The sequence below is a fragment of the Patiria miniata genome, unplaced genomic scaffold (genome assembly GCF_015706575.1).
Source record: "Patiria miniata isolate m_02_andy unplaced genomic scaffold, ASM1570657v1 HiC_scaffold_6, whole genome shotgun sequence".
Lineage (NCBI taxonomy): Eukaryota > Metazoa > Echinodermata > Asteroidea > Valvatida > Asterinidae > Patiria > Patiria miniata.
Window position 1 is genome coordinate 24,090,797 of NW_024037073.1, and position 18,118 is coordinate 24,108,914.

Below are 18,118 nucleotides of genomic sequence, written 5' to 3' on the forward strand. Positions count from 1 at the left end.
TAATTTCGTACATTTAAAAATTGTGAAATTACACTTAGTCCAATGTATGGACTACTGACTCGAAATCTGAAGGTTGTGGGTTCAATTCCAGGGTGGGAAATTTTAGATTTAAAATTTTATTACTTTTGGGTAAATTAAAACATTATAGTTAATTTCGTAACCTTAAAAGTGTGAAATTTGGCCCAGTCCAATGGTATGGACTACCGACTCTAAATCTGAAGGTTGCAGGTTCAATTCCAGGGGGGGAATTTTAGATTTTAAATTGGATTTCTTTTTGGGTAAATTTAAACTTGATAGTTAATTTCGTAACCACTAAAAAGTGTGAAATTATGCTAAGTCCAATGGTATGGATTGCTGACTCGAAACTCTGAAGGTTGTGGGTTCAAATCCAGGGTGGAAATTTTAGATTTTAAAATTTATTTCTTTTTGGGTAAATTTAAACTTGATAGTTAATTTTGTAACCACTCAAAAGTGTGAAATTATGGTTAGTCCAATGGTATGGACTGCTGAGTCTAAATCTGAAGGTTGTGGGTTCAAATCCAGGGTGGGAATTTTAGATTTTAAAAATTTATTTCTTTTTGGTAAATTTAAACTTGATAGTAATTTTGTAACCACTCAAAAGTGTGAAATTATGCTTAGTCCAATGGTATGGACTGCTGTCTAAATCTGAAGGTTGAGGGTACAAATCCAGGGTGGAAATTTTAGATTTTAAAATTTTATGTCTTTTTGGGGTAAATTCAATCTTCATAGTTAATTTCGTAACCACTAAAAAGTGTGAAATTATGCTTAGTCCAATGGTATGGACTGCTGAGTCTAAATCTGAAGGTTGTGGGTTCAAATCCAGGGTGGGAATTTTAGATTTTAAAAATTTATTTCTTTTGGGTAAATTGAAACTTCATAGTAATTTCGTAACCACTAAAAAGTGTGAAATTATGCTAAGTCCAATGGTATGGATTGCTGACTCGAAACTCTGAAGGTTGTGGGTTCAAATCCAGGGTGGAAATTTTAGATTTTAAAATTTATTTCTTTTTGGGTAAATTTAAACTTGATAGTTAATTTTGTAACCACTCAAAAGTGTGAAATTATGGTTAGTCCAATGGTATGGACTGCTGAGTCTAAATCTGAAGGTTGTGGGTTCAAATCCAGGGTGGGAATTTTAGATTTTAAAATTTATTTCTTTTTGGGTAAATTTAAACTTGATAGTTAATTTGTAACCACTCAAAAGTGTGAAATTATGCTTAGTCCAATGGTATGGACTGCTGAGTCTAAATCTGAAGGTTGAGGGTTCAAATCCAGGTTGGAAATTTTAGATTTTAGATTTTATTTATTTTTGGGTCAATTGAAACTTCATAGTTAATTTCGTAACATTAAAAATTGTGAAATTACACTTAGTCCAATGGTATGGACTACCTACTCGAAATCTGAAGGTTGTGGGTTCAATTCCAGAGTGGGAATTTTAGATTTTAAAATTTTATTACTTTTTGGGTAAATTAAAACATTATAGTTAATTTTGTAACCTTTAAAAAATGTGAAATTACACTTAGTCCAATGGTATGGACTACTGACTCTGAAGGTTGTGGGTTCAAATCAGGGTGGAAATTTTAGATTTAAAATTTTATGTTTTTTAGGGTAAATTTTAATTTTATAGTTAATTTCGTAACCACAAAAAAGTGTGGAATTATGCTTAGCCCAATGGTATGGACTGCTGACTCTAAATCTGAAGGTTGCGGGTTCAAATCCAGGTTGGAAATTTAGATTTTATTTATTTTTGGGTAAATTGAAACTTCATAGTTAATATCGTAACACTTAAAATTGTGAAATTACACTTAGTCCAATGGTATGGACTACTGACTTGAAATCTGAAGGTTGTGGGTTCAATTCCAGGGTGGAAATGTTAGATTTTAAAACTTTATGTCTTTTTGGGTAAATTTAAACTTCATAGTTAATTTCGTAACCATTAAAAAGTGTGAAATTATGCTTAGTCCAATGGTATGGACTGCTGACTCTAAATCTGAAGGTTGTGGGTTCAAATCCAGGTTGGAAATTTTAGATTTTAGATTTTATTTATTTTTGGTAAATTGAAACTTCATAGTTAATATCGTAACATTTAAAAATTGTGAAATTACACTTAGTCCAATGGTATGGACTACTGACTCGGAATCTGAAGGTTGTGGGTTCAATTCCAGGGTGGGAATTTTAGATTTTAAAATTGTATTACTTTTGGGGTAAATTAAAACATTATAGTTAATTTTGTAACCTTAAAAAATTGTGAAATTACACTTAGTCCAATGGTATGGACTACTGACTCTAAATCTGAAGGTTGTCGGTTCAAATCCAGGGTGGAAATTTTAGATTTTAAATTTTATGTCTTTTAGGGTAAATTTAAATTTTATAGTTAATTTCGTAACCACAAAAAAGTGTGAAATTATGCTTAGTCCAATGGTATGGACTGCCGACTCTAAATCTGAAGGTTGTGGGTTCAAATCCAGGTTGGAAATTTTAGATTTTAGATTATTTTTTTTTGGGTAAATTGAAACTTCATAGTTAATATCGTAACATTTAAAATTGTGAAATTACACTTAATCCAATGGTATGGACTACTGACTCGAAATCTGAAGGTTGTGGGTTCAATTCCAGGGTGGGAATTTTAGATTTTAAAATTGTATTACTTTTTTGGGTAAATTAAAACATTATAGTTAATTTCGTAACCTTTAAAAATGTGAAATTAGGCTTAGTCCAATGGTATGGACTACCGACTCGAAATCTGAAGGTTGCGGGTTCAATTCCAGGCGGGGAATTTTAGATTTTAAAATTTAGTTCTTTGTGGGTAAATTTAAACTTGATAGTTAATTTTGTAACCACTAAAAAGTGTGAAATTATGCTTAGTCCAATGGTACGGACGGCTGACTTGAAATCTGAAGGTTGTGGTTCAAATCCAGGGGTGGAGTTTTGGTTTTTGAAATTGTATGTCTTTTGGGGTAAATTTAACTTCATAGTTAATTTCGTAACCACTAAAAAGTGTGAAATTATGCTTAGTCCAATGGTATGGACTGCTGACTTGAAATCTGGAGGTTGTGGGTTCAATTCCAGGGTGGGGATTTTAAAATTTTATTACTTTTGGGGTAAATTAAAACATTATAGTTAATTTCGTAACCTTTAAAAAGTGTGAAATTTGGCCCAGTCCAATGGTATGGACTACCGACTCTAAATCTGAAGGGTGCAGGTACAATCCAGGGGGGAATTTTAGATTTTAAAATTGGATTTCTTTTTGGGTAAATTTAAACTTGATAGTTAATTTCGTAACCACTCAAAAGTGTGAAATTATGGTTAGTCCAATGGTATGGACTGCTGAGTCTAAATCTGAAGGTTGTGGGTTCAAATCCAGGGTGGGAATTTTAGATTTTAAAAATTTATTTCTTTTGGGTAAATTTAAACTTCATAGTTAATTTCGTAACCACTAAAAAGTGAGAAATTATGCTTAGTCCAATGGTATGGACTGCCGACTCTAAATCTGAAGGTTGCGGGTTCAAATCCAGGTTGGAAATTTTAGATTTTAGATTTTATTTATTTTTGGGTCAATTCAAACTTCATAGTTAATTTCGTCACATTTAAAATTGTGAAATTACACTTAGTCCAATGGTATGGACTACTGACTCGAAATCTGAAGGTTGTGGGTTCAATTCCAGGGTGGGAATTTTAGATTTTAAATTTTATTACTTTTGGGTAAATTAAAACATTATAGTTTATTTCATAACCTTTAAAAGTGTGAAATTTGGCTTAGTCCAATGGTATGGACTACCGACTCTAAATCTGAAGGTTGCAGGTTCAATTCCAGGGGGGAATTTTAGATTTTAAAATTGGTTTCTTTTTGGGTAAATTTAAACTTGATATTTAATTTCGTAACCACTAAAAAGTGTGAAATTATGCTAGTCCAATGGTATGGATTGCTGACTCGAAATCTGAAGGTTGTGGGTTCAATTCCAGGGTGGAAATTTAAGATTTCAAGATTTTATTACTTTTAGGTCAATTGAAACTTCATAGTTAATTTTGTAACCACTCAAAAGTGTGAAATTATGCTTAGTCCAATGGTATGGACTGCCGACTCTAAATCTGAAGGTTGCGGGTTCAAATCCAGGTTGGAAATTTTAGATTTTAGATTTTATTTATTTTTGGGTCAATTGAAACTTCATAGTTAATTTCGTAACATTTAAAAATTGTGAAATTACACTTAGTCCAATGGTATGGACTACTGACTCGAAATCTGAAGGTTGTGGGTTCAATTCCAGAGTGGGAATTTTAGATTTAAAAATTTTATTACTTTTTTGGGTAAATTAAAACATTATAGTTAATTTCGTAACCTTTAAAAGTGTGAAATTAGGCTTAGTCCAATGGTATGGACTACCGACTCGAAATCTGAAGGTTGCAGGTTCAATTCCAGGGGGGGAATTTTAGATTTTAAAATTGGATTTCTTTTTGGGTAAATTTAAACTTGATATTTAATTTCGTAACCACTAAAAAGTGTGAAATTATGCTAAGTCCAATGGTATGGATTGCTGACTCGAAATCTGAAGGTTGTGGGTTCCAATCCAGGGTGGAAATTTTAGATTTTAAAATTTATTTCTTTTTGGGTCAATTTAAACTTGATAGTTAATTTTGTAACCACAAAAAAGTGTGAATTATGCTTAGTCCAATGGTATGGACTGCCGACTCTAAATCTGAAGATTGCGGGTTCAAATCCAGGTTGGAAACATTAGATTTTACATTTTATTTATTTTTGGGTGAATTGAAACTTCATAGTTAATTTCGTAACATTTAAAAATTGTGAAATTACACTTAGTCTAATGGTATGGACTACTGACTCGAAATCTGAGGGTTGTGGGTTCAATTCCAGGGTGGAAATTTTAGATTTCAAGATTTTATTACTTTTAAGGTCAATTGAAACTTCATAGTTAATTTCGTAACCACTAAAAAGTGAGAAATTATGCTTAGTCCAATGGTATGGACTGCTGACTCTAAATCTGAAGGTTGCGGGTTCAAATCCAGGTTGGAAATTTTAGATTTGAGATTTTATTTATTTTTGGTCAATTGAAACTTCATAGTTAATTTCGTAACATTTAAAAATTGTGAAATTACACTTAGTCCAATGGTATGGACTACTGACTCGAAATCTGAAGGTTGTGGGTTCAATTCCAGGGTGGGAATTTTAGATTTTAAAATTTTATTACTTTTGGGGTAAATTAAAACATTATAGTTAATTTCGTAACCTTTAAAAGTGTGAAATTTGGCCCAGTCCAATGGTATGGACTACCGACTCTAAATCTGAAGGTTGCAGGTACAATTCCAGGGGGGGAATTTTAGATTTTAAAATTGGATTTCTTTTTGGGTAAATTTAAACTTGATAGTTAATTTCGTAACCACTCAAAAGTGTGAAATTATGGTTAGTCCAATGGTATGGACTGCTGAGTCTAAATCTGAAGGTTGTGGGTTCAAATCCAGGGTGGGAATTTTAGATTTTAAAAATTTATTTCTTTTGGGTAAATTTAAACTTCATAGTTAATTTCGTAACCACTAAAAAGTGTGACATTATGCTTAGTCCAATGGTATGGACTGCTGACTCTAAATCTGAAGGTTGCGGGTTCAAATCCAGGTTGGAAATTTTAGATTTTAGATTTTATTTATTTTTGGGTCAATTGAAACTTCATAGTTAATTTCGTCACATTTAAAAATTGTGAAATTACACTTAGTCCAATGGTATGGACTACTGACTCGAAATCTGAAGGTTGTGGGTTCAATTCCAGGGTGGGAATTTTAGATTTTAAAATTTTATTACTTTTGGGGTAAATTAAAACATTATAGTTTATTTCATAACCTTTAAAAGTGTGAAATTTGGCTTAGTCCAATGGTATGGACTACCGACTCTAAATCTGAAGGTTGCAGGTTCAATTCCAGGGGGGGAATTTTAGATTTTAAAATTGGATTTCTTTTTGGGTAAATTTAAACTTAATATTTAATTTCGTAACCACTAAAAAGTGTGAAATTATGCTAAGTCCAATGGTATGGATTGCTGACTCGAAATCTGAAGGTTGTGGGTTCAATTCCAGGGTGGAAATTTAAGATTTCAAGATTTTATTACTTTAAAGGTCAATTGAAACTTCATAGTTAATTTCGTAACCACTAAAAAGTGAGAAATTATGCTTAGTCCAATGGTATGGACTGCCGACTCTAAATCTGAAGGTTGCGGGTTCAAATCCAGGTTGGAAATTTTAGATTTGAGATTTTATTTATTTTTGGGTCAATTGAAACTTCATAGCTAATTTCGTAACATTTAAAAATTGTGAAATTACACTTAGTCCAATGGTATGGACTACTGACTCGAAATCTGAAGGTTGTGGGTTCAATTCCAGGGTGGGAATTTTAGATTTTAAAATTTTATTACTTTTGGGGTAAATTAAAACATTATAGTTAATTTCGTAACCTTTAAAAGTGTGAAATTTGGCCCAGTCCAATGGTATGGACTACCGACTCTAAATCTGAAGGTTGCAGGTTCAATTCCAGGGGGGGAATTTTAGATTTTAAAATTGGATTTCTTTTTGGGTAAATTTAAACTTGATAGTTAATTTCGTAACCACTAAAAAGTGTGAAATTATGCTAAGTCCAATGGTATGGATTGCTGACTCGAAACTCTGAAGGTTGTGGGTTCAAATCCAGGGTGGAAATTTTAGATTTTAAAATTTATTTCTTTTTGGGTAAATTTAAACTTGATAGTTAATTTTGTAACCACTCAAAAGTGTGAAATTATGGTTAGTCCAATGGTATGGACTGCTGAGTCTAAATCTGAAGGTTGTGGGTTCAAATCCAGGGTGGAATTTTAGATTTTAAAAATTTATTTCTTTTTGGGTAAATTTAAACTTGATAGTTAATTTTGTAACCACTCAAAAGTGTGAAATTATGCTTAGTCCAATGGTATGGACTGCTGAGTCTAAATCTGAAGGTTGAGGGTACAAATCCAGGGTGGAAATTTTAGATTTTAAAATTTTATGTCTTTTTGGGTAAATTCAATCTTCATAGTTAATTTCGTAACCACTAAAAAGTGTTAAATTATGCTTAGTCCAATGGTATGGACTGCTGAGTCTAAATCTGAAGGTTGTGGGTTCAAATCCAGGGTGGGAATTTTAGATTTTAAAAATTTATTTCTTTTTGGTAAATTGAAACTTCATAGTTAATTTCGTAACCACTAAAAAGTGTGAAATTATGCTAAGTCCAATGGTATGGATTGCTGACTCGAAACTCTGAAGGTTGTGGGTTCAAATCCAGGGTGGAAATTTTAGATTTTAAAATTATTTCTTTTTGGGTAAATTTAAACTTGATAGTTAATTTTGTAACCACTCAAAAGTGTGAAATTATGGTTAGTCCAATGGTATGGACTGCTGAGTCTAAATCTGAAGGTTGTGGGTTCAAATCCAGGGTGGGAATTTTAGATTTAAAAATTTATTTCTTTTTGGGTAAATTTAAACTTGATAGTTAATTTTGTAACCACTCGAAAGTGTGAAATTATGCTTAGTCCAATGGTATGGACTGCTGAGTCTAAATCTGAAGGTTGAGGGTTCAAATCCAGGTTGGAAATTTTAGATTTTAGATTTTATTTATTTTTGGGTCAATTGAAACTTCATAGTTAATTTCGTAACATTTAAAAATTGTGAAATTACACTTAGTCCAATGGTATGGACTACCTACTCGAAATCTGAAGGTTGTGGGTTCAATTCCAGAGTGGGAATTTTAGATTTTAAAATTTTATTACTTTTTGGGTAAATTAAAACATTATAGTTAATTTTGTAACCTTTAAAAATGTGAAATTACACTTAGTCCAATGGTATGGACTACTGACTCTGAAGGTTGTGGGTTCAAATCCAGGGTGGAAATTTTAGATTTTAAAATTTTATGTTTTTTAGGGTAAATTTTAATTTTATAGTTAATTTCGTAACCACAAAAAAGTGTGGAATTATGCTTAGGCCAATGGTATGGACTGCTGACTCTAAATCTGAAGGTTGCGGGTTCAAATCCAGGTTGGAAATTTTAGATTTTATTTATTTTTGGGTAAATTGAAACTTCATAGTTAATATCGTAACACTTAAAAATTGTGAAATTACACTTAGTCCAATGGTATGGACTACTGACTTGAAATCTGAAGGTTGTGGGTTCAATTCCAGGGTGGAAATGTTAGATTTTAAAACTTTATGTCTTTTTGGGTAAATTTAAACTTCATAGTTAATTTCGTAACCATTAAAAAGTGTGAAATTATGCTTAGTCCAATGGTATGGACTGCTGACTCTAATCTGAAGGTTGTGGGTTCAAATCCAGGTTGGAAATTTTAGATTTTAGATTTTATTTATTTTTGGGTAAATTGAAACTTCATAGTTAATATCGTAACATTTAAAAATTGTGAAATTACACTTAGTCCAATGGTATGGACTACTGACTCGGAATCTGAAGGTTGTGGGTTCAATTCCAGGGTGGGAATTTTAGATTTTAAAATTGTATTACTTTTTGGGGTAAATTAAAACATTATAGTTAATTTTGTAACCTTAAAAAATTGTGAAATTACACTTAGTCCAATGGTATGGACTACTGACTCTAAATCTGAAGGTTGTCGGTTCAAATCCAGGGTGGAAATTTTAGATTTTAAAATTTTATGTCTTTTAGGGTAAATTTAAATTTTATAGTTAATTTCGTAACCACAAAAAAGTGTGAAATTATGCTTAGTCCAATGGTATGGACTGCCGACTCTAAATCTGAAGGTTGTGGGTTCAAATCCAGGTTGGAAATTTTAGATTTTAGATTATTTTTTTTTGGGTAAATTGAAACTTCATAGTTAATATCGTAACATTTAAAATTGTGAAATTACACTTAGTCCAATGGTATGGACTACTGACTCGAAATCTGAAGGTTGTGGGTTCAATTCCAGGGTGGGAATTTTAGATTTTAAAATTGTATTACTTTTTTGGGTAAATTAAAACATTATAGTTAATTTCGTAACCTTTAAAAAGTGTGAAATTAGGCTTAGTCCAATGGTATGGACTACCGACTCGAAATCTGAAGGTTGCGGGTTCAATTCCAGGCGGGGAATTTTAGATTTTAAAATTTAGTTCTTTGTGGGTAAATTTAAACTTGATAGTTAATTTTGTAACCACTAAAAAGTGTGAAATTATGCTTAGTCCAATGGTACGGACGGCTGACTTGAAATCTGAAGGTTGTGGGTTCAAATCCAGGGGTGGAGTTTTGGTTTTTGAAATTGTATGTCTTTTGGGGTAAATTTAACTTCATAGTTAATTTCGTAACCACTAAAAAGTGTGAAATTATGCTTAGTCCAATGGTATGGACTGCTGACTTGAAATCTGGAGGTTGTGGGTTCAATTCCAGGGTGGGAATTTTAGATTTTAAAATTGTATTACTTTTTGGGGTAAATTAAATCATTATAGTTAATTTCGTAACCTTTAAAAAGTGTGAAATTATGCTTAGTCCAATGGTATGGACTGCTGACTCTAAATCTGAAGGTTGTGGGTTCAATTCCAGGGTGGGAATTTTAGATTTTAAAATTTTATTACTTTTTTGGGTAAATTAAATCATTATAGTTAATTTTGTAACCTTTAAAAATTGTGAAATTACACTTAGTCCAATGGTATGGACTACCGACTCTGAAGGTTGTGGGTTCAAATCCAGGGTGGAAATATTAGATTTTAAAATTTTATGTCTTTTTGGGCAAATTTAAACTTCATAGTTAATTTCGTAACCACTAAAAAATGTGAAATTATGCTTTGTCCAATGGTATGGACTGCTGACTCTAAATCTGAAGGTTGCGGGTTCAAATCCAGGTTGGAAATTTTAGATTTTAGATTTTATTTATTTTTGGGTAAATTGAAACTTCATAGTTAATATCGTAACATTTAAAAGTTGTGAAATTACACTTAGTCCAATGGTATGGACTACTGACTCGAAATCTGAAGGTTGTGGGTTCAATTCCAGGGTGGGAATTTTAGATTTTAAAATTTTATTACTTTTTTGGGTAAATTAAAACATTATAGTTAATTTCGTAACCTTTAAAAAGTGTGAAATTAGGCTTAGTCCAATGGTATGGACTAAATTTAAACTTGATAGTTAATTTTGTAACCACTAAAAAGTGTGAAATTATGCTTAGTCCAATGGTACGGACGGCTGACTTGAAATCTGAAGGTTGTGGGTTCAAATCCAGGTTGGAAATTTTAGATTTTAGATTTTATTTATTTTTGGGTAAATTGAAACTTCATAGTTAATATCGTAACATTTAAAAATCATGAAATTACACTTAGTCCAATGGTATGGACTACTGCCTTGAAATCTGAAGGTTGTGGGTTCAATTCCAGGGTGGGAATTTTAGATTTTAAAATTGTATTACTTTTTTGGGTAAATTAAAACATTATAGTTAATTTCGTAACCTTTAAAAAGTGTGAAATTAGGCTTAGTCCAATGGTATGGACTACCGACTCGAAATCTGAAGGTTGCGGGTTCAATTCCAGGGGGGGAATTTTAGATTTTAAACTTTAGTTCTTTTTGGGTAAATTTAAACTTGATAGTTAATTTTGTAACCACTAAAAAGTGTGAAATTATGCTTAGTCCAATGGTACGGACGGGTGACTTGAAATCTGAAGGTTGTGGGTTCAAATCCAGGTGTGGAGTTTTGGTTTTTGAAATTTTATGTCTTTTGGGGTAAATTTAACTTCATAGTTAATTTCGTAACCACTAAAAATTGTGAAATTATGCTTAGTCCAATGGTATGGACTGCTGACTTGAAATCTGAAGGTTGTGGGTTCAAATCCAGGGTGGGAATTTTAGATTTCAAAATTTTACTACTTTTTAGGTCAATTGAAACTTTACAGTTAATTTTGTAACCACAAAATAGTGTGAAGTTGTGCTTAATCAAGTAATACGGACTGATGACCCTAAATCTGAACTTCTGAAGGTTGCTGGTTCAAGTCCCACAGTTTGAGTTTTAGATTTTAAAATTTTATTAATAATGAGGTCAATTGAAATTTATATTTTTTTCAAGTTTGAAACCAGTCCACACTTCTAGTCTAGCAAAAGCCAAAAAGTAAAAAAGCAAATACTTTTAGCTTGAAGCAAATAGTGAAAGCATTTGCTCCCATTTTTATTCATGCAAATAAAAGTTATGCTTAAAAATATGTAGTAAAAAAAAAAGCAAATGCTAGTTTTTATACATACGACCAAATGTTTCAATATTAATCATAATTGCATCGTTTATGTTTCAGTAATAGATTTGAGGACCTACATGGATCTGTTTGGAACGACGCCCATTCACTGAGCGGATTCGGGATTGCCCATCGAGAACTCGAAAAGATAGGAGAGACCAAGGCCAGTTGCTTTGGTAAAATTTTTCATTCAGGTAAGACAAACTTCCATGAAGACTCAACTCATTAGTTCAAGTCCCCCCCCCCCCCCCAACTAAGCCCTCGGACAACACTGAGTGTACACTGTTTACAAAATATGTCCGGTTTTATTTAGTTAAGTGGCTTTCAGGCTGTTAGTTCTCCCACATTTTAATGGTGGTCCCTCATTTGACATGTTGTCATCAAACGTTCTTTTGTCAAAGCCATCGGGGCAGAATATTTTTGGCATGCTGTTGGAAAGAACCAATTTTCAACTTTTGTTCTTGTGAAAATCCTGTTGCGTGACATCACAGCCTGTGTTGTGATGTGAATGAGTTCTACCTGATTGATAAACGTGACCCGACTCAGAGGTGGCATGTCTTGATGACAGTCCCTCGCTTGTCAGTTGGTACAGAATGTCATTTGGTGACAAGTGAACGTCCTTATCCAAAGGCAAGGAGTCATGTCCCACAGTATCTCCGGGGTTATCCACGATGTTGCCGACGGCTCCGAATCCTCCTCAGACGTTATCGTCATGACGACTGTCTGCTCCATGTTCCCAAGGGTGCCCTCCGAGGACGACATCATGGCCATGTGTGAGATGTCCTGTGATTGGTCAGCCAGGTCTGGTACCAAGACTGTAGATTCAGCTGCAGATTCCTCGGGGCTGATTTGGATAATGCGCAGGCCTGAGTGTACAGCCGTAGCTGTGCTAGATGGTGGTGCAGCAGCTGGGTGTGCTCCTCAGACATGTGTTGCAGTAACTCTTGCAAAATGGACTGGTTCTCGCTGTCGTTGGTTAGATGTTTCAAACTGGACGTGTGAATCATGGACAGCTGCTGCTTGAGTGATATGTTTGTGTTGGACAAATACTCAACCTGGAGGGCAAGACGGATGGGCAGAGAAATTATTTGTTTACAGATGGAATTTTAATAGACCAATCCATTAGGCTCTGCCTCATGATGTGTAACCAATCACAACCATGACAGCGCACACCAAAGTCTGACATTTATGCACTTCATGATGTGTGCAGTTGGAGCATGAATGCTTAAGAAGGCACATGTGTTGTTACCCAGTTATTTAGTGCAACTAGAGTTTGAGTGAAACCACGAATCCTCTACACAAGGATAAACGACACATCTGAGCTTGTGTACAAAATGTGTGCAACAATTTGTCTGCATTTATCATAAGCAGCGTCAGCACATAAAACAACGTAGAACGTGTAAAAAATGTAGAGCAATGACAACAACAGTGCACACCATGATCGCCCACAGCCATGACAGCTGGCATCCTGACAGGAATCTGACCACTGAAAGAACGCAGTCGCATTAGTGTGCCTGCATTAGTTCTGATCAAGGTATGTCCCCCCTCCCACTTTTGAGAAGCGATTGACGCCCTTGGTACCTGTTGCATGCAGGGAACAAGATCCAAACTCATTCTTAGACCAAGACCAGATGGAATGCCCACTCACCTTTGTACGAAGCCTTTCTATAGTACCTTTCATTCTGTGCTCTGTCTGGGCCCACGTGGTCCGCTCCTCCTCAAGAGTCTTCTCCAGACTTTCCTTCTCCTGCAGCAGCAGCGACAAGTTGTGCTCTGTGTAGCAAGTCTCGTCCTCCAAATCCTCTTTGCTTCCTTCGTCTGGTATCTCAATAAGGACAACTGTTTACGAGAGGGAAAGGTTGAGTAATTATCCTGAATAATGATTCCTGTAATAATGAAAGTCGGTCATCAAAAGGTCACTCCAGGTGTGGGCTACACAAAGAGGGGAAATGATGGGAGGAGTTTATGGAGTAGAAAGGTCGACATATATGTTGCGCTTGAATGGGACAGATGATATGTAGCGGTAAAAACAGGATACAGGCAAGAAAGTCCAAAGTGATGCAGTGTGTCAAGAACATGTAATTCCTTGTAACTGGGTGCAAGCAATCACTCACTTTTTCAAACCGTATTCCTAACATTAGGTGGGCAAGGTGAAGGACAAATGCCAATATTTAATTAATTGTTGAAGTCAGCTCTCAAAATGTACTGCCACCCTGACTTATTAGATTTTTTTTGTTGCTTAGAACCTTCCTGAATCCTCCAAAATTCAATCAACTTAAATAACGCCAATGGCACACCCTTTGCACCTTGTAATTTCAATTTGTAAAATCCACTGTCAATATTGGCCCTCATCCACCCCAACCCCCTAAAAAAATGCTGAACTTTTGGTTGTTGTTTTATTTATTTTATTGACCAAACAAGTGCAGGAGTGAAGACAACTGTATTAAACATGCTGTTGTCTACCCATTCCCTTCTTCCATATGGATTCACGATATATCAATTGAAAACAAAGTGGGGGGGGGGGGGGGGGGGGGGGGGAAGAGTTCTTCCTTGCATCAAATGCCTCCCCCTTGGCTTTTTGGTCAGCTTCTTCTAATTATCCTTCACTGCTGGTGGCATTATCCACCTTAACCTCTGCGTAGATGCTGAAGGATTCTTGGAGGGTCAGGGTTAATATTCTTACCATCTTACCTTCCCCATTGGCAGTGCTCTGACTCGGATCATTGATGCAGGCATATTGGTACTCGATCTGCGGCTGCTGCCCATCAGTCTGCTCATAGCCCCGGGGATGATGTGTCTGTCTCCGATGGCTGCTGTGACTGGGGGACTATGAGGTGTGTTACCAGGCTGGTACTGTTGGGTGCTGGGTCAGTGTATGTGGTGAAGATCTGGTTGACATCCTGGTTAAAAATGGTGGAGTGCAGTCGTTAAGGTTGATAAAATGAGACTTAAACCTGTAAGGTAGCAAAAGATTCAATTTACGACACAAACATACAGTGATAAAATTAGGTTCACAATTAATTATTTTAAAAGGCACGAAGTGTTGGCATTTGACATAATCCACCCAAATCCTTGTAGAACTACCACACCTGCTCACAAGGTACATAAATTTCAACTGATTAAATTTATTCCATGGTTTTTTTTTCATGCAGATTGTACAAGGGGACCATTACATCACAGCAACGGCATACTCAGTTGTCTTGAAGCAGCACTGAAACTGTGAAGGTTAAAAATAAGTGCGCTTTCAAACACTTAAACCAAAAAGGTGTGTCTAATCATTCTCAAAAGAATGGATACTTGAGTCAAAACTTTTCGGTAAAAAAAACCCCAGATTTTGTTCAACAAGTTCACTTCATGCTTTTTTGAAACACCCCTCTACAGGGAGTTTATCGAACACTGATATCTGCTAAGAATAACCAGCCCAGGTATCTATCAATTTCATAAAACTCCCACAAATGCCACTACCTTGTCCTGCTGTCCACTACCTTCAACTTATCTTTATAATTAACCCTAACCCTGCCACATGCAGCACAGTGCGCATCAGTTGGAAAAGTCTGGTGCACTTGGTCTTGTTCCCAAACTCACCCCCAATGTTGATGCCTTTATCCACGTACTTGACCCTGTACGTAGTGCGCCTTGAGGAGAATCTCCTCAGTGAAGAGACTGTCCTGGGAGCAGAATGGACAGTGCAGATGCGGAGCCTTCATCAAGGAGTGGCTACACTCCCTGTCTGTGCATTGTATGGGCGTCCAGTCTGCCTCAGCGCCTTTCGTCTGCACTGATGGATGCGCCTACAGTTGCGAAAAAAACAATTGAGAAAAACTGTCAAGTTAACATGTATGATGTCAAAAAAATGTTATAAAATGGCTACGCCAATGAAATCAGTAGAAATCTCATTTTCTACTCAAATCCAAATCTTCACAGCAGTTTTCAAAGTGGCAGTTCATAAAAACCAGGCATAAAACATTTAACAAAGAAACCACTCGCAGATGGGATCTCTTTTGAGGCGGTGGAAGAGGTTTTAGAAGGCTTTCTTGAAGAGCCAACAGTCACCTCGGAAAGAATGTTGCAACCTGACGCTACTTCTGCAGTTGTGTACAAAGTCTATGGAGAGTCCGAATTTTTTTAAGTATTTCCTAACAAAATTGGAAATGTTTCTCAGTCCAAGATTCATGTCTTATCAATATATCATCATTTTTGCAATTACTGACCTTCATTGAGATGATATACGAAGGAAAAAGCAGCGTTAGGTGGCAACATTCCGTCACCTCTGATGCTGAACCAACACGAGGTAGTGATGTAGAAAAACATTGACCATTTTTTGCGCACTTAGTACTTGGACCAATTTTTTTCTTGCATAAACTAAATCCTACACAGTTGTGGACTTTAACATTGAAAGAATGACTAATATTAACTACATTGAAAAATAATTTGAACAATATCGAACGTCAAGGAAGCACCAAGAACGTCATCGACTGCAGATGAGTCAAATTGGCTGCCACAAAAGTCTCCATTGTGTCCTACTTCTTAAACCAATGTGGATTTGTCATCCGACATTGTTATTAAATGCGCGTTTGTTTATATATCAAATAAATGAATTTCTTTCCATTTTGGTAAAAACAACTGCATGCATAATATTTAAAATCATATCATAATTGAAAATAGGAGGTAAATAAAATAAATCCACAAATATTATAATATACTTTTGTCGAAAGTCTAAGAAGCTTAGTTAAATCCTATGCATGGAAAGAGTTCCGAGAATGTTTTGCTGAAAATCATCCGTGTGCCAATTACATAACATTTTACAAATGTATACAGATTCTCCCAAAATAGAAACATTTGCAATATAACTTTAGTATGCCGTTGCTATATTTTTAAAGTTTAGTCGGACTCCCTATTATCGCAGCATCCCTATTATCGTGGAATGGGAAATTTCTCTTTTTGTGTTGCCAAAACTCCTTCAAGTGGCGATTTTTATCCAGTTCACCAGGCATTAAGGACTTTCTGCCGAGTTGTATAAAAAGGATGATTAAAAAATGTTGTGTCTTTTTAGTTTTGTTTTGACTACTTTAGGTATCTTAATTATTTGTGAGTTGTTGCTTCACCACTGTAGCAAACCAGGTTGGCAGTGAAATGCAGTAATAATAGGTGAGCTACAGTGACGCTGTGTTTAATCAATTTAAATTTTTCGGCAGTCTTTTTTTATTATTCTTTACTTCGTGTGAAACAAATATCAACCTCATTTATATTTCATAGGTAAAAATACTGTCCAAAGTATCTCAACAGTTTTTAGACAAAAGTCTGTTAATAATTATTTCTATTGGCAAAGTTATAGCCACAAAAAACATTTCATTTAGTGTTTACTTATACATATGCACCCGTCACTGGAAACATTTAAAGGGAATGTACATCATTGGGTTTTGCTGTAATTTTCAGAAATGAATTATTTGAGGGGTTAGTATAATAGATCAAATATTGTTACACTGACATGTTTGTAGTTTTGTGTTCGAAAATGCTGGGAAAAATCAAGAAACACAAAAATGTTCAAGTAGTCTGGTTCCCTGACTCCACTAAAGATGAAATGTATCAATTTATAGATGCCGGAAAATTGTAAGGTGAGGGAACCAGTCTAGTTGACCTGCACCCGTTCATGAACATGTAACCAATAGCAAACAAAATTTGGTCTGAACAAATGGTAAATTTGGCGCAGTAGTTAAAATAGTTAGGTTTTTCCAACGGTGGTCGGCCGACCACCGTTGGAAATGTATACAAAAATACCACTTTTCTTGAAAATGACTTCACACCAGGTGCCATAATTTTACAGGATGCTTTACACTGTCATTTACTAACAGTAACAGCCTAGTAAGGTATTTCGTAAAAACTGGGTAGTTATATTTTTCGATGTTTGCAAATGTTGTATATTCCCTTTAAGCATATAGTTCCCTCCAGCATTCGAAGTAGAATTCAATATTTTGTGTCGCTCCTGTACGGTGGGGTTCAACACTGCTATATTATTACTTTTTTATTAGTATAGATATAGGCCTAGTTTGATGCTCCCGGGGATTTGTAAAATGTCCAACATAATATTTGCACATAGCCCCTCTCTAGCTCTATTGACGCTCCTTCGACTTTCATTACCTTGGTGAAGAGCCACTCAAACTGGTCAAGGGGAAAAACTGAAAAACTAGTGTTCAGCGTAAACAGCTTATTTATTTCCCTTAAAGCCATTTCTCCCTGTGGAAACTTACTTGAGTTGCGTAAACAGCGCCGGCCTAGCCCTCCAGAAAAAAAGAAAACATGGGTTTAAAGAGTTTTTAAAAATTCGATTCATTCCCAGCTGCGGCTTCGTCTACTATAAAAATTTAAGAAGATTATGAAATTTCCACACAGCTACCCAGAAAGCGTGAGTTGTCAAATAATAATAGACAAATAAATATTGTTGAGCTTCCGTTATGGAAGACGTATGCGTCTCGTTAAAAAAAAGGATACCAGTTCAATATATGAAGCTGAAGCAGTAGGGACCTGCGATGGAGGCCGATGTTTCGAAAGAGCTTGCATGCCAATCGAACGACACATGAGGGCAGCATTCAACAACATAAACACGCGACTGTAAATCTGGCGCTATCTTCCGAGTGGCCGAAACCTGTTGCCTGTGTCACTTTCTTGGTCAGTATCAGTAGATAATTTTATCTAACCATTTAATAAATGATAACATTAATTTAGTTGTTAATATTAGCTATTGGTGAAATCTGCATTATTTTATTTAGTGAAACTGAAACGTACTGCAAAAAGTGGCCATATCGGACATGATACTAATTGAGTTTGATAGACGTACTGCGTTTATTATTTGTATTCAATAGCGTGGTATCTCATTCGTG

The 18,118-nt window shown here is 35.0% G+C and overlaps 1 long non-coding RNA gene across 4 annotated transcripts; it reads right to left on the reverse strand.

Moving 5' to 3' along the window:
• Window positions 1–12,269: 12,269 nt before the first annotated feature.
• LOC119742934 lies at window positions 12,270–17,913 on the reverse strand. Of its 4 annotated transcripts, none has more exons than XR_005272926.1 (5): window positions 17,489–17,718; window positions 14,826–15,031; window positions 13,932–14,140; window positions 12,889–13,079; window positions 12,270–12,295 (listed from the first exon to the last, which is right to left on the reverse strand). It is a non-coding gene; the product is annotated as an uncharacterized LOC119742934 (long non-coding RNA). The 4 variants fall into 4 exon arrangements; XR_005272927.1 differs by lacking the exon at window positions 12,270–12,295 and adding an exon at window positions 17,730–17,913 and having other exon boundaries at window positions 12,746–13,079; window positions 17,489–17,518; XR_005272925.1 differs by lacking the exon at window positions 12,270–12,295 and having other exon boundaries at window positions 12,746–13,079.
• Between the last annotated feature and the right edge of the window lie 205 nt (window positions 17,914–18,118).